A 16,919-nucleotide genomic window follows, 5' to 3' on the forward strand; every position below is an offset into this window, starting at 1 on the left:
TTCTATAAGTGCTCATTGCCATCTGGGCATATTTGGTGGAGATACAAAGACTTCTGTCGGTGTTGCTGATGTGCCAGATTTTCTTGAACTGACACTGCGCTTTAGAGTCTGGGCGATGATATGTAATGAGCAGCCAGGAGCACAGTCAGAGATACACCTTTATACTCAATGGGTGGCAAAATAGGCATGCCTATATTTAATAGCGTGTTTGGGGCAATTGTTAAAAGCCTGTAATTTTAGTCGTGACCAATCTCGTTTCAGTGCTTCACAGCATCATTTCCCCCTTTGTATTGTTTGTTGCCTGTTGCTCCTGCTAAACATACCCAGGTTGCTGTGTATGTGCGTGTGATGATGACAAATCTGCTGCCATGATAAAATTCAGTCTGTTTTTGTATGTGTGTCTAAAGATGTAAAATGAGGAGCGGTGCTGTTAAAAATATTTATTATTTGTGTACCTCAGCACTCATGCGTGTTTGTGTCTAGCGTGCGTGTAAGGCTCTTTGTGTATTTACACTCACTGTCATATTAATCTTCTAGTGAGTCTCTAAAGATTGCGTTATACAGGAAAACTATTAAAAGATGTTTTGTGTTTTCAGCTAAAAGTGAAAGAAGTAGCGTGATTACTCATGTGAGTTTTATGTTTTCTGGACTTTGACAAGCAGCTCGGGCTGTCAGGCTGTGAATGGGCTGCAGGAATTGATTGGATTTTTATGTCAAATTTACTCTTCCAGAACGCGCCTCCTTTTCTTGGCCTGGCCCCATCTTCCTGCTTATCTTCACTCACCCCCACAGACATAAATAAGCGCATGGATGAAGATCAATACCTTGTTGAATAAAAAGACCCTGCATAATGGTGTTGACCCAGCTGGCACAAGCAAGTGACCCTAATCAGTGGCCAGAGGAAGGACACAGCGAAGTGAAAACACATAGATGGCCATACAGAAGTTGCACCTATGCTTCCGTACGTAAAACCATCCTCGTGTGTGTTCGTGTAACCCCACACTTGCATTTGAGATTTGGGTTAGGGTGCAAAAACAAGGACACAGAAACACACACACAGCTGAGCTTAAAATCCAATTTCTTATGTAAGTGTGCTCAGCGCACATACCTTTTTGGCAGACTGGTGGATGTAGGCAGCTGAATGTGTATCCTGTGTGAATCCGTATGGAGATAAAATAGTCGTAGTCAAGTCATGATAGTCTTGTACTCTGAACAAACATGTACAGTAGCTGCGTGATGTGTAAGTATTGTTGTAACGCTACTGTGAAGATTAGCTTTCCAAAATAATCTCTGACGTTGCCTTTTGCTGAAACATTAGTCTTAAATTTAAGTTGATCAAATAAATAAAGGTGCAGAATTAGGTCAGGTCCCTTTTATTTATACTTTACAGCTTCTATGTAACTATGTTCTATCAGGAATCACTTTTCTGGTGAAATATTTAAGGTATCATTTCCTTCAATAAAATCAGTGTTCACCGTGAGAGGTCGTCATAATAGTAATCGACAGTAATAAATGAAACCCAAACCTCTTCGCCACAGGAAAATGCCCCTCTTTTGGGTTGTAAACAGGTAGCAGTAACATTGACGCTCCAGTTTAATTACTGCGAACTACTCCCCAGTGCTCCTTCTATCTCTCTAATAGCATTTCCTCTGCTGTCTGAAATAGTTTGTGGCTACCACACTAGGCCCTCCATCATTTAAACTGTCTATTTGGGGAACATTCAACCCTCCAGAACTTGAATCACTCAGCCCTGTGAAAAAAAATTAGGTATGCATTCGTCTGAGTTAGGTGCCTCTGCACTAACAAGCTGAATGGCCTTCGGTAATCCTCAGGCCTCGGTCTTTTCTCCTTTCTGAAGTGCTTTTCTCTCTCTTTTTTATCTCCTGTCAAGGCTGACAGCTCCACTGTGCATCAGCATGTTCACCTGGGGCCGAGCAGAAGGGCAGATAGAGATAATATTGACAGAAGTCGTAGTCCGACAAAGATAAATGATGTCACCGAGAAAGAAAGGAGTGGAGAGAAAATTGGACAAGAAGTGTAAGAATTGAAGAAAGAAAGTGATGGAATTTGAGCAAGAAAAGGAGGTAAAGAGGCCAAGGTGAGGTCTGGGTGCACAAAAGTAGGGCTTGAGCTAAGGCTTTATTGATTCTGTTGGCTTTGTCTGTCACCGCCCCAGGGGACACACTTGGCCTATGATGTATGGCTGCTTCATTCTCTGCTGCTGCAGCAAGGGACACAAGTCAGGGAGTCAGCCACTACAGGGACCTTGTTTTACGCTGCTGGTACAGCAGAGCCAGGGCAGCCCTCCGAGCCATGTACATCACAACTCCACTGAGAGGTGGCGCGACCCAAAGAAAGCAAAAGAGACTTCCACCTGCTCGTTGACCTGAAGGAACATGGCTTCCAGCTAAACTTCATTTATCTCCCACTCCCGCTGTGCGGCAAAAAATACACGAACGAGTCGTCGATAAATAAAACCCATACAGATATTTTTGTATTTCTCTCTTGCGTGAAAAAAAAGGAATGTACAACTTAACCCATTTCAAGAGATGAACTCAGAGTAAGTGCGCATACGTACACACACAGATGGCCGCACATCAAAGCATTGATAGCTGTCTCTCTCTGCGCGAAGGCAATTTGCTCTGCCCAAGATCTTGCGCACCGGTAGCATATAAATAAGCTTGGCACCATGTGGTCGGAGAGCACAGTAACAGCCCGTCAGGTTAGATGAGGACAATAAAGTTGTCTACTTGCACACCCAATGAGTGGCACATTTTGAGAAAGTAGTACACAGAGATACTGATGTTGTCACCGAGACACTCACGCAGGCAAATACTGGGGTTATTAGTATTGATTTAATGTGCCTTGCTTAACTCCGCTAAGCCACAGTTTGATGAGACTTTAATTCATCAACATACTCTCTCTGTTGAAGGTGTCGGGCACCGAGCCGGGGCATTGTCTTCACAGACAAAAAGGGATGAACTAACTTCAGATAAAAGTCTGGGTTGAAAACACGCACAGATCTCCTCATCAGTATACATCTCGAGCCCTCAGAAATGTGCACACGTGAGAGGTTAACGGTAGGACAGGAACGCCTCTGGCGCTCAGTGAATCTTTCTTTGGAGCTTCCAGTTGCTATTTCACACTCATTTTACCTTTCAAACTACATTTGCACATAATCCAATTAAGTCACGGGGTTAGTAAAAGAACTGTTGCTGATGATTTGAGTTTTTGATGCATGGGCACAGAGACTTCCACGGTGCCTCTTCCCATATGCGGTGCAGATGGATCACCGCTGAAGTCACCATCCTCCACTTGTTTTGCCCTGCAGGTGTTGTGTGCATAGTATAAATTTCACAAATAAAGCCATCCATCTCTCCCTCTGGTTAACACTTCAGACGCTAACAACAGTTAACTGCTTTGAGAAGTCTTAAGCATCCACTAATAGGGATTATATGGAGTGTAACTGGGCTATAAATTGCAGAGAGGTGCACAGTCAAATAGCGTGAACAGAATAGAAGAATATACCAAACAGTTTGTCTCTCTCAGAGAACAATTAGGCGATGCCGGGTCAAGAAGACAGTTTTATTTGGTTTATTATTTTGATAGTGCTGACATTCAATTGAGACACACTCAATGAGTGTTTCACATGAATCATGAAAATAGAGGTCTGCAAGCCAGCAGTTATTACTTTGCAAAGAGACCAAGCTCGTGAAAAATGGCCCCACATTTCTATAATAATCAAGCCGCTGTGAATTCTGGCACAGCGCTAAACAAATGTGTTAATACACCAATTAAAAAAGGGGCCCTGCTGCACTAATGCACCTCTAAAAATCCTGCTGCAGTCATAATACCTGCTTGTGATTCTAGTCTTTTTTTTTTTTTTTGCATCAGTCTGTTATTCTGTGCCACAAGCAGCTCGTGAGCCCCGGTACCTTAAAATAAACCCACTTTCACATAACCTATTTCCCACAGCCATTTTACCCCTCCTGATCTTTCCTGATCACTTTATCCTTTTTAACATAGCTAAAGTCACCAAGGTGTGATGACAGCAAGAGGTTGAAATGCAAAAAATAAAAAAGCTTCTTAAAGAAAAAAAAGTTGGAACCAGTGCAAGTCCCCAGCCTTGGTGTTACTGTATGCAGAGAAGTTGCTTATCGGTTTCACAAGGGGGCAATGTTGCCATTCACTTCATGAATCCAGGTCTTCTCAAGAATTAGTTTTCCTTTTAGATGATATCATGCACGAAACAAAATTATGTTATTCCTCATGAGCAGGAGGGAAGTATTAACAACAGTTTCCCAGTTTCTCTTCTTGGTTAAAATTAGCGGAGTGCTGATACAGGGGGCAGTCCCTCCATTGTGCTCGCAGCACACTGGGTCCCTGTTAATTTCCCAGCTCAGTGGCGAGGCAGTCATTATCTGAGGATGGGCATCTACAATGGATAATTATTCTGGGAAAAGGATTTCAAACTGTGGAGAAAATACTGCTTTCAACACAGGGGCCTGAATGCTCAAAATCACTGGCTAGCATTTAGTCACTGTCATTACGTCTTTCTATCTGCCCCCCCCCCAAAAAACAAAAATGCCCAGTAGTGATTTGGACCAACCCCTGAAAAAATAATCCCCCCCCCCCCAATGCCCATTCCCTTTCCCCCCCTACATAATTCTATATTTATTGCTGTTTTAAATCTCATTTCCAAATGAGCTTGCTGGCTGGAGAGACCAGATAATAGAGTGTGTAATTTGAGTGGACCACTAGGCAGAACAGGAGAGTGGACACAAACAGAAATGCAAGCAAACCAGCGAACACAGGTGCATACACATAAAACATATACGCAAATACACTGTGAAGGCTGTGACGTGTTTTACTTACTGTTGAGCCGACATCAGTAATTACTTTCTTTTGTTTCAAAGGTAGCTTTTTCGTGGTGGTGGTGGTGGGTGGGTTGTTTTAAATTGTCTCTCTCTTTATGAGAAACTGTATTTAAATCCATACCAAACGCTTGCCTGAGAGTCCATTTATCTTTATTCATACACTGACTTAAAAAAATGATGAATAGGTTGGCTGTCCAACTGTGATAACAATCCCCTTCTACTGCCAATCATTTTAACAAGTTAAAAGATAAATTACTTGACATAACGTCATGTCAGTCTTATCTCTACCTTTTATGTGCAGATCAATACTGTGGTCAATTTCTTCCCGTTTGAAGCGACTTCATTACAGCAGTTCTAGGCAAAGCTAAAAGTTTAGACAGACCCCATAGTCGCTCTGTAGCGCTGACCCTCCTGGAGTTTAATTTCTTCATATGCATTACAAAATTAGACAAAAACTAATTCCTTTTGCCGTGTACCTCATATCACGTGGGGGGAAGAAATCCTTTAATTGATGCCCAGCAGTTCTGCGCACTAAACTCAAATAAACCCAATCATACAAGACTAAAAGAACATTATTAATGACTTGGAGCAACTTCACTCATAAACTTCCAGATACAAATACTACACAGCGTTCTCGTTCCCCCGTTGCAGTCAAGATTGACCACCCAGCAGGCAAGTGAGGAAAGAAGGAAAATTTTGAAAAATGCATTATATCCTAATAAGGTTAGCCTTGTAAGCAGATAAAGGTTAAATAGAATAAGAGGAATTCTCCCTGGATCTGGAGTAAATGGATGACAACAGTGTGCTCTGATTTGTTTCTGGAGTACTGGTTCTGTTCAGTATAATTGGCCATACGGTCTGCAGAACACAGGTGATTTGCAGATAAGTGGGTCTGCATGGGGCCTGGTTCAAGCCAATGCTCAGCCACTAACGTCAGCAGTCGCTTTCTTTCTTGTTTCAACTCATTAGACCTGAGTGCTGCACAGGGACGGAGGTGGGAACCGTCGACCTCTTTAGCACAGCGGTGGATATCTACATGTATAATTTCTATTAATTAAAAGAAAAATACAGTCATACTTTAAAAGAAAGTTACTGTTTTTCTTATTATCGTAGCCTGTAGGTGTGGGTGTTGTGAGGGTGAGATGTGAGGAGAGACAGTGACCGAGAATAAGCATCATAATAAATTTTAGGCTCTGTCTAAAAAGCTAAACCTAGACACTGTCGCTTGAATACTCCAGTTAGATGCTTGGATTTTTCTCGCTCTCACCTCCTTGCAGTGTCAGTCCCTTTCTCAGAGATGTATCATTATTCATGTGTCAGTGGATTACATGTCCCAGTTGGCTGAAGATTAAAGCAAAGGTATGCAAGGAGGACAATTTCAGCCAACATCTTTTTGCGTTCTTATTATGCATCAGTCAGTTATACCCCTACCTTTGCTGTGCTTTCATTCTGTAAAATATTAAAATGTACCAGCACTTCTAAAGGCTGTTTAGTCACTTAAATGAATCACTTAGATCAGAAGGCCAACAATGAGTATGGAAGGTTTTTAAATGTCGTGGCCTTGGATGATGTCGGCTGCATTATACGAGCTGTGAAAGTGCTCGGATGTTAAACAGAAGGAATCTTGCCGTCATCTGACCAGAAATCTCCCTTGGAGATCATAGCACAAGATAAGCACTACAGTTCTTCTGTTGACAGGAAGCATCTGGAAGCACCATTTCTATGACAATAAATCATCAGCTGTGCATTTGTCCATTATTGTCTTATTGTCTTTCCCATTAACTGTAAGCATCTCTTTCAGTGTACTTGACCTCCTCAATTAATCGCCCCTCCTCTTACTTTTTCCATGAAATGTTTAGCCTCTTCCTCTCTGTCCAGCTCTGTGACGCTGCATATTCCCTTTCCATCTTAAAGAGTCTCCAGTGGTGCCTTTGTAAAAGATGAAGCAGTCATCATGTCAATGATCTATGCCACTTCTATATCTTTCCTTTCATTTTGAAAAACTGCAAGCAATTAGCCTGACTTTGATCAATAGTTAAATATTATTTCTACAGAAAAAAAAATGACAGCTTGCCCCTTCTGGTAGGGTGCCGAGGGGAGAGACTAAGTTCCTGGGAAAGCAGATTAGATTATCTTCAGACTAGCGACTTCCCACTGTTTCCCGTCTTTGAGCTAAGATGAAATTTAGTTGCAAATTGTAGGATATAGTGCAGAAAGTTACTGCTCCCAGCCAATAAATATTCCAGCACAAAACAGACAATTTCTTTTTGAGAATTCAAACTAGTGGGTAGATAATACTAGATGGCATGTGTTGCTTTGTGAACCTTTAAAGTGATGAGTTTTATTTTAGCCACAGACCAGAACCACGCTACATATTTCCTCCCACATTTCAGTCCCATTTTGCTGAGCTAAAACATTAAACTGTGTCTTTAACAATTACAATTCATTTTTTTGAATGTTCTTATGTAATGTTTTATTTTTAATGTTATTGCTGGTTACCAGCATTGCCTCACAGCATGTCCCGGGTTTAAATCCAAGCTGGGGCTTTTCTGTGTGGAATATGCATGTTCTCGCCGTGCGCTCCAGGTACTCCGGCTTCCTCCTGACTTTGCATGGGATTAGGATAACTGGAGACTATAAATTGGCTGCAGATGTGAATGTGAGCACGAATAGTCATCAGGATCTCTGTGTTAGCCCTGTAACAGACTGGCAACCTGTCCAGGGTGTGCCTTGTCTCTTGTCCTAAGATAGGCTCCATCCACCTCCTCCCTAAAACCCTGACTTGGATAAGTGAAAGAAAATCAGTGGGTGGATGTTTTTTTAAAATTTGAAATTAAAGGCACAACTGAAGACAAGCTGTTTTAGGTCTATATTCATAATTTCGGTTGTAGCTGCAATGTGTCGACTTCTTTACGTAACTGCGCCATATCAGAATTCACCAAGAAACTGCTGCATTGGGAGAAAGGTAGTCAAGAAAACTGACTTGATGGGGGAAAAAAAAGCAAAAAAAAAAACTTCAGCCACACAACCACCCCACCCCACCCACCCACTCACTCAGACATATAACCACACCACACACATCCACCGTCTCATCACTATTGCAAGGACATCACCTCCTCCCCCACCATACCTTTTATTTTTCCTCTGCTTCTCTCATTATTTCTCAGTGTCCACATCTCTTCCTTCATCTTTTCTCCGCACCCCCCCTTCTCTCTTATATTCTCCCGTGTTCCCTCTCCATCGCGGGCCAGCCTGATGTGTGGTTGTAAGAGGAGCTGTTTTGACCTGACATTGGGTTTGTTCAGCACGTCCATCCGCTGCTGCTGGAGGCCCTGTGGGGTCCTCTGCGGTCGGGGCTTGCTGCTCGTGTAGTGCAGTTCTCCAGCCAATACACTCACTCAGAATACAAACCTGGAACTCACCTCTGAAGAAGGAAGACAGGGACAGGGGTAACAGCTGTGGATCAACACCGCTTCTCCTTACCTACATTTGCATCGCCCCGTTTCATTTTTTCTCTCACACAACCCCCTTTCTCTGTTCCCCTCTCTCTATGCCTCAATGCATACGTACAGTACACAGACTCGAGTAGTACAACAGCCCTGGGCGAAAACCTAACATACAAGCTTCAGCTCAGCCTTGTTTGAGGCTGCACACACACACACACACACACACACACACACACACACACACACACACACACACACACACACACATGCACTCGCAATATCAAACTGAGATTCCCAGAGCTGTTCTCTGCAGTTGCATTGAGCTCTGTATAACGTTCACCTTTACTCTGACTTTGCTTCCACTTAATAAATCTCTGTCCACACATTCACTGTAGCTTTTGATCAGAAGTGATCTCCCTTATGTATTTTGTTATCTGGATTATAAATCAGACATCAAGGCGTTTTGGATTTTAGAATCATTTCTACTTTCTCCCATTTATTCAAATTGAATTATCAGATGATGAAAACATAATTGGTTGAGTGTCTAATCTGATAGCTTCTAATTCTTGCATTATCCATCTGATTTGTATCAATACTACTGACATGCAGTTGGGTCATTTAGTCATGATGACCAATTTCTTTCATAATATCTATTTCATTCTCTCAGGTGCACACAGCAGTATCCTCCCCGGCTGTGGTTGTGCGACATACTAAATATTTATAATTGATCAACATTATTTGCAGTTGGTTATGATAGAACTGTTAACACCAAGAAATAAATAAGACCACCGCCACATTTGCAGCAGGTTTGCTGGAGCAGCGAAATACTTGGTTTTACAGTAATTGATGAAGCACCAGTGTACAGTATTTCATATGCTGAGCAATTTTCTAATTGGCCGAGGGGTAGCAGGTTGTTGTGCAGCCCTGCAGCATCATCACTGAGGGGAAACGTTTGCTCATCAGGGAGAAAGAAAAAGGGGAAGAATGCAGTGAATTATGACTCTGTTTAAGATGTAGAATGAACAGAGTTTTTCAATGTTTAATGATAAAAAAAACTGAATGGCTGTATGCTCTGTATTCTTTGCTTTGCAGCAGTGATGTTTTTCTTTCATTTTCCTGCTGAAGAATGTGCAGTTTAAATATGAAAGCGTGGTCCCAAGTTTGGAAGACATTTGGGTGAGGTTATGCAGTGTGTGCACATGCACAGCTCCTATATGGTCGCCTCACTGCTAAGGTATGCAGTGAATATTTTTGCATAATGCCTTTTCTTTTTGCAATAGCATCCTCTGTCAGATGTTTTGTATGAAGTTATTGTCAATTGGAACCAAAACACATGAAAATTGAATAGAAAATAAAATATCTATTCATAATAGCGTTGTTGACTAGCTATATCTTTTCCAGTAAGCATTTAGCAAAAGCTATAATAATGTTGCTTTTTGGGGGGTTTTGTAACAAAAACAAAAACTTTTTTTTCAGCAGCAAAAATGTATCTTGGTGGGTCATCCTCTTTAAATTCAAATTCAGTAGTGAGGAAAACCAAATCTTTTTTGAGAGCTCCTGTAATCCAAAAATCCACCCATTCCATTTTAAATCACCACAGACAGCAGGAATAATGAATCTTTCACTATGTGTGCATCATAAACATGTAAACACATTGGGCTGGGAGGTGCAAGAGTAATGAGGAGCAGCCTAAACAGTCTGTCATCATCTATGCCTTTAGAGTGGGTCCCTTACCCAGGCTCCTGCAAAGTATATTGGTAGCATTATAGCATGGCGCTCCTTAATTTATCAATAAAAGAACCAATGTGTCACTCCAGCAAACACACAGCCAGCTCTTGCATTCAAGATAACCAGACCTGTCATGTGAATTTTATACTCTGTCTCCTCGCTCTGTTTGTGCAGTCCCTCTTTCTCGCTCTCTTGCCTTTCATTTTTTTCCCCTTCCTTTGGAAATTCAGATGAAAGCTCATCCCGACGCCACAACGGCTTTTCACGGGCACGAGTCTACCGTAATATTCTGATTTCATTATAGTTTATTACAGATGAATTATTCCCAATAAGCTATTTTAATATGATGCTCCTCTGTGGCACCTATTCCTGTTCTCTCCCCATAATACCGCTAGCAGGACTCGTGCCATCCACCATATGTTGTTGGATGCTACCTGTAGCAGGTGCTGATACAAACTCTGCTTCTACAGTAGTTTCCACTCCTGCTCCCCCGCAGCCCCCTCTGTCTGTAACACTTGCAGGCTCTGTTTCTTCTTCGCAGGAATATTACAAAATTTAACCTCTGATCCAATTGCCAGCATTCTTCTGAGAATGACAAACAGTATTAAAATACATTAAAACGCAGAGTTGACAGACAAATCCAAGGAGGGTAAACAACAGCTAACAGTGGTGAAAGGCAATATAATCCCTATGTGCTGAACTCCATGCAACACTCTGTACTGTGTATGTCTGTGTATGTGCCCTATGCAGGATGGCTGTGGCTGTGCAATAAAGACCAGACTACAGCTGTGAGAAAGAGGAAGAGAGAGAGAGACAGAGATCCCATCACCAAATCCAATAAGATGAGTAGAATTTCATAACAGATGTTCAGCCTGGATATGACGGCTCCATCAATAACCACCCCACATGTGAGAGGCAGAGGGGTGAGCATGACGCAGTCAAAGTCATACAGCCATGGCAGAATCTATATCGGATTGTTTCACAGTTCCACTGGCTCGAGTCCTCTCCTCGCTTCGTTCTCTCCAGCGCTTCTTTGTTCTTGCTGCTGCCTCTCTTTCATTCCCGCTGCCTCTCTTTCTTTCACCTTCACTTTTTTTTGTATTTGTGTGTGTGTGTGTGTGTGTGTCTTGACAATAGAAATGTCCAGTCTTTCTTCAATGGAGCACGGAATTACATCTCAAGTGGTCTGCTTCAATACTGCTGTCCACTCTTGTCACAGAGCAAGTAAGATGTTAGCTAAAAAAAATGTTGCCTTAGTTTTGATTTCCATTACAGTCTCTCTCTGTGTCTTAGACTTTCACTCCTTTCAACTGAAATTATGTTCATTTGACAAGCATCTTGTGAGAAGTTTAATTATTAAGGTTGGAGTGTGGGAACTTTCCACGTAAATGCAGGTGTGTAACATTTAAACAGTTCTGACTGAAATGTATCAACAGATCTGGAGTCTGTAGTGACAACCTTCGATTTGCACATGAGAAGCAATCAAGAAGAAATCTCTGACCGTCAAAAATAGCAGTTCCTTAAGTGACCACCTGAGGCGGCTCCAATGGTAAATCATTCCTCACAGATCCAATGTTGCAATAACAAATGTTTTTACAGAAAAATAGGAGTTTTAGTATTTAAAGCTATTTTCCTTTTGCATAATGTATGTGTGTGTGCGTGTCTGTATAGTGAGAGGGAATGGGTGTGTGTGTACCAAGGCTTAAATTTAGCATTATTAAGAGTTTGGATGCTTCCAGTGACAGATGGGCACTGTTTAGTCCTTTTTCAGAGTTTGGTTGTACTAAAAGACACTCAAATGATTATGTTTTTTAGTATTTTCAGCATCCCATTTCTTGTTCTGTGAGTTGCAGATCAAACTTCATTCATATCATGGCTTCCAGGCTTGACTAGGAGTATGAGCTGATGACCCCTGCCATCTCTAACCCCATGTAAACATATAGGAAAAATTAATTTAAGAAAAAGTGTCTTTTGTGTTAACCAGCAATGATTAGCTGAGTAGATACAAAGAAGAGAGCACCCATAAATGTGGAACAGGCTACTCCTGAGACTAGGAGTGGAGGCTTTGTCCGTAAAACGGTTCAAGGAAAGTTTCTGATGCTCCAGATAAAGAAAATTCAGGGGAAGGATCACAGTCTACAGGACCGATTGGCCAGTCCATCAAAAGGTTCACACAGACAGACAACCAACCATTCACACTCACATCCACAATTTAGAATCACAAATTTTCCTAACATACATTTCGTTGTACTGTTGGAGGAAACCCGGAGAAAAATGTGAGACTAGGTAGAACATAGAAAGGCACGAGGCCCAAGGCCATGGGAAGGAAGGCTCCTGTGGGAGCAGCACAATCCCAAAGACTCGAAAAGAACCTGTGTGACCCTCATATCATGGAAAATAAATAAATAACATTTTTTTTTGTTATTTATTGCTAAGGTATTGCTGAGAATTGGATACTTGGGTCCAATTGTGTGCTAGCCCATAGCATGGTCACCACACTTGCAAACATTCATGCAACTCCCCAAAAAATGCAAAAGTGAATTTTGAATTTCTTAATGAATCCTTGAAAAATAAAAAAACCCAGCAGATTGTATGGCTGACAAGAGAGCAGAAGGATAACTGTTTTTAAGCTAACAACTGGGTACGAATGGCATGATAAAAGTTTAAAAACAGTATCAGCAGTTCATACTCTTCCACTGAACAGACATCATATACTACCATTAGCTTGTTACTAACTGTTAGTTGATGAGTCCTTCGCTTTGCCTGTGAATATATATTTGACCATCAAGATATTTTCTACAAGTGGCTTTCATAACAGTCGGCACAGAGCTACTGCTGAACTGTGTTTTGTGGCAACTGTGGCATGGTTATTGTCAGATGATCATTGGTTTTGCCAAGGATTAACAGTGTACGTCTGCTAGACGAGAAGGTTTGAATCTAAAACCTTCTCGAAACTCTTTAAACCATTTTGTATTTTTTAATTCATTTTCCTTTTTTAAAGGCATCAGACGTTTGTTTGTTAATGATAAAAAAAATCTGAAGGATTTCAGCTTTTCTTCTTTTAAAGCAAACATCATTTTGTGTTAGGGAATTCACAGGCCTTCTGGACTCTAACATGGCTATGACAGTGCTTTGACCTTCAAACACTTCACAAATTGAAGAGATACTAAATATCATTATGTTGTCATTTCATCATTATTGACCTCCAACACATTTTATTAGATTTGATGTGAATATTTCTTTGAATTTATTCACTTTTTAGACTGGTTGTGTAATGTAAAAAAAAAAATGATCACAGAATTCTATTGTTTATATTAATATTTATATATAAATTGTGTATATATTATATTTAATAACATATAATTGGTTGGTGTAATGTTGCCTGGTCAGATGAGTTCCAATTTCTACTGTGACATCCAGAAGGTAGAGCCAAAATCAGTAGTTCAGTCTGATGGCAGCGGTATAACAATGATGAGGATGTTTTCTTGTCACGCTTTAGTACCATTTAGTCACCACACTCCCTGCCTGAGTAATGTTACTAGCCATGTCCATCCCTTTATGAGCACTGTGTACCCATCTGCTGGGTATCAGGATAATGCGCCACGTCCCAAAGTTTAAATCATCTCAAAGTGGTTTCTTGAGCAGGACAGTGAGTTCACTGTACTCAAATGGCCTCTACAGTCACCAAATCTCAATCCAGTAGAGCAGGATGTGAGATTTTCATCATAGATATGCAGCAACTGTGTGACGCTGTCTTGTCAATATGGACCACAATCTCTGAGGAATGTTTCCAGCAATTTGTTTAATCCATGCCACGAAGAATTAAGACAGCTCTAAAGGTAAAACGGGTCCAATGTGGTGCTAGCAAGATATAATTACTGCAGGTGGTGGCATATCAAAACTGCCTGATGATTGGCAAGGCTTGCTTTTAGATGGACTTTATATTGAGTTATTTCTGTGATTGTTTTCACGTCCATCATTTGAAGTTTCCCTTTCCTGGTTCACCTAAGTTGAAAAGTCTTCTTCACAGTGGTTGAGCGTGGTGGCGCGTCACACTGGTGCTGCATCTGTTTCTCTCTAACCACTTTAATGCCTTACAACAATCATTAATATTGTACTGTGCTATTTGATCAGCCATAATGGACTTATCACATTATAGTAAAATATTAACACCTTCAGTAGAACAAATGAAATCACAAAGCAAAATAATTTGGCTTCCTGCTTATGACAAAAACATCTTTTTTCCCCTTCTTTTTTTCTGTTCTTTTGTCTTTTTGCTGGCATTAAAGTGATATTTAATCTTACAAGAATATACTGTATACCACACACATCAATGAGAGCACCCCATTACACTGAATTTATTTGTCTGCTGCTCTTTCTTTTCTCATTTTCTCGCTGTGATTTATGTTATTATAGTCACAGTACAATACAGTGCTAGGAATACATGCTGGGGCCGGGATTTTTCTGCTCAGGCATCAAAGGAACTATCGTTCTCAGCTCGTATCGCGTTGGTTTTGAGAGTCATTAGTGCATGCCAAACATATTTATCAAAAATCAGCACAAGCGGCGTGCGTAGCAAACTTGATAAACAGGGGTTTATATCAAACATCCAGTTCTGTCAAGTGTGAAAGTGATATATTTTAAGAACAGCTCTATCTATTATCAAAATATTTTACTGGTGGATCTTTTTCTTTTTTTTCAGCTGTCAGCAGGCAACCAGTCCTCTGCAATGATGACATAACCCACATTAACAACTTCTTACTAACGTTTACATCAGAGCCTGTGGTAATTTTGGAACAAAGAACATAAGACGCACTGTGAACTCCATAGGAGCAGGTGTCACACATATTTCTCAGACAAAACTCACCGGATCCTTTGCTCACACTGGGCATAAAGGGCTAAATTTCATCAGCTACAAACTGCTGGAGAGAAGAGAAGAGAAGAGAAGAGAAGAGAAGAGAAGAGAAGAGAAGAGAAGAGAAGAGAAGAGAAGAGAAGAGAAGAGAAGAGAAGAGAAGGAGGGTCCTCACAAAAACAGGTGGGTGAGCGCAGAAAGGGATGATGGGACAGCAATGGGAGCCATCTCTGATTGGAGCATTCCTAGCCTCGGTAAACCTTTCTTCTCTCTCCGCCATGTGCAGAGTGTTGATAAGAGACATCATCCCAGTGACTCATTAATCAACTGTGAAATGTACAGCTACCTGCCGCTTTCTTATTCCCGTGTCCCCAAAACCTCTCTACTACCTGCCTCCTCTGCTTCTCCTCTTCCAGTCTTCTGTGGAAAGAAGAAACAAACTGGACTCCACAAGGATCCCTCATGGGAAAAAAGAGAATATTGCTCTTCTAGCAAATTTCCTGCTTCAAGATTTTTCCCGTTCCCTGTCATAGCCGCATGCACAAAGCCCTGTTTACATGTGTATTTGAACACAGAGACAAGCGTTACCACATATTCAGTGTTTAAACACAGGAATGCAAGGATAGAGAGAAAAGAAGCACCCAGAAGTCTTCTGCTGATTTTTGCTTTAAAGTTAGTTTAAAGAGCACTTCGTTCTACCCTATCGCAGCAGCTTAAATTACACACATCCAGAAAGATAACTCTATCATTTGCCTTTACGTCCAGCATCCAGTCCCAGCTGCCACAGTTCACTTTCCCCCCTACAAAAGCACTTTATTCTGCCTCTTTTCAAACTGTCCCACTGCTGCACTTCTACACCGGTAATATCTCCGAAAATTGTGCAGTGTGATTTGTAGACCTCTTGCATATACATTCTCTTAAGCTGTGTAAGAACTGCTGATCAGCCGTCTTTTTCACCCCAAACTCAGACCTTCTACAGGGAGGGGTTGAATATAAAGGGAGAGGAGATTTGAATTTTTATGACTTTATTTGCATTTTCGACATGTCAAAACCTTTAATTTATCTGCCTGTTTTGATCGCCTATATGGGACGCTGACTGTATAATCACTCACAGTGCCTCATCAATTTTTCTGAAAAGTAAGCAACAAACTGACCAAACGCACACTTGATTAATAGACTGGGTGGGATGGACAATATTGTTCTTGTGACAGCTACCCAAAAGGGAAGTGTGGAGAGATTTAAGCTGTAAATTTTTTGATTGTGAACATTCTAAAATAAACGCAGCAGGGCAGAAGTTCACATGCAAATTGCATTAATGAAACAGGATGTACTCCGAACAGGTAAATGCTTTCATTTACTTCTGCAGCATCCTGCAGAGACATGAAGAGCTTTGTTTCCTTCTGCACAGGGAAGAAAAAACCGAAAGAAAAAAATGTAAGTTGTCACATTGGTGGAACATGAAATGCCACTCAGTGATTTCTATAACGCCTAAACATCGCTATCATCCAAGTACAAACTGTTTGCATTTTACCTTCTTCAAGTATGAATCCTGCCTTAGACTCCACTGAGCTCTGAATTATTCAGGAGCAAAGCGAAACAGAGGTAAGTGGCTGCAAAAGGAGGAACCAAGTGTCAAACTGGACCCACACGCCTCGTCATAAAGACCTCGAATGCTGTATGCTATATATAGAGATAATTCAATCTGAAAAAGTAAGCATATAAAAATAATAAGGTTAACTTGATATAAAAAGGACTCAGGTTTGTTGAGGAGAGCACTGGGTTGTGTCCATGAGTGGATCTGGACTAAAATATATTACGCCTATATTGTATTATGGACTACTGAGGCTGTTCTTGCTGGAGAATTGGCAGCTCCGCTTCATCTTTGATGGATTTTACCCTCCAAAATTGTGTAATATTGATGTAGGATGAGAAACTCTTGTAATGTTTTTAGAATCTCGCAAACTGAGCCTGATATTTTCACTTGATTTTGCAGATATGTTTTAAATAGATGAT

Source organism: Oreochromis aureus, linkage group 12 (genome assembly GCF_013358895.1).
Source record: "Oreochromis aureus strain Israel breed Guangdong linkage group 12, ZZ_aureus, whole genome shotgun sequence".
NCBI classification, from domain to species: domain Eukaryota; kingdom Metazoa; phylum Chordata; class Actinopteri; order Cichliformes; family Cichlidae; genus Oreochromis; species Oreochromis aureus.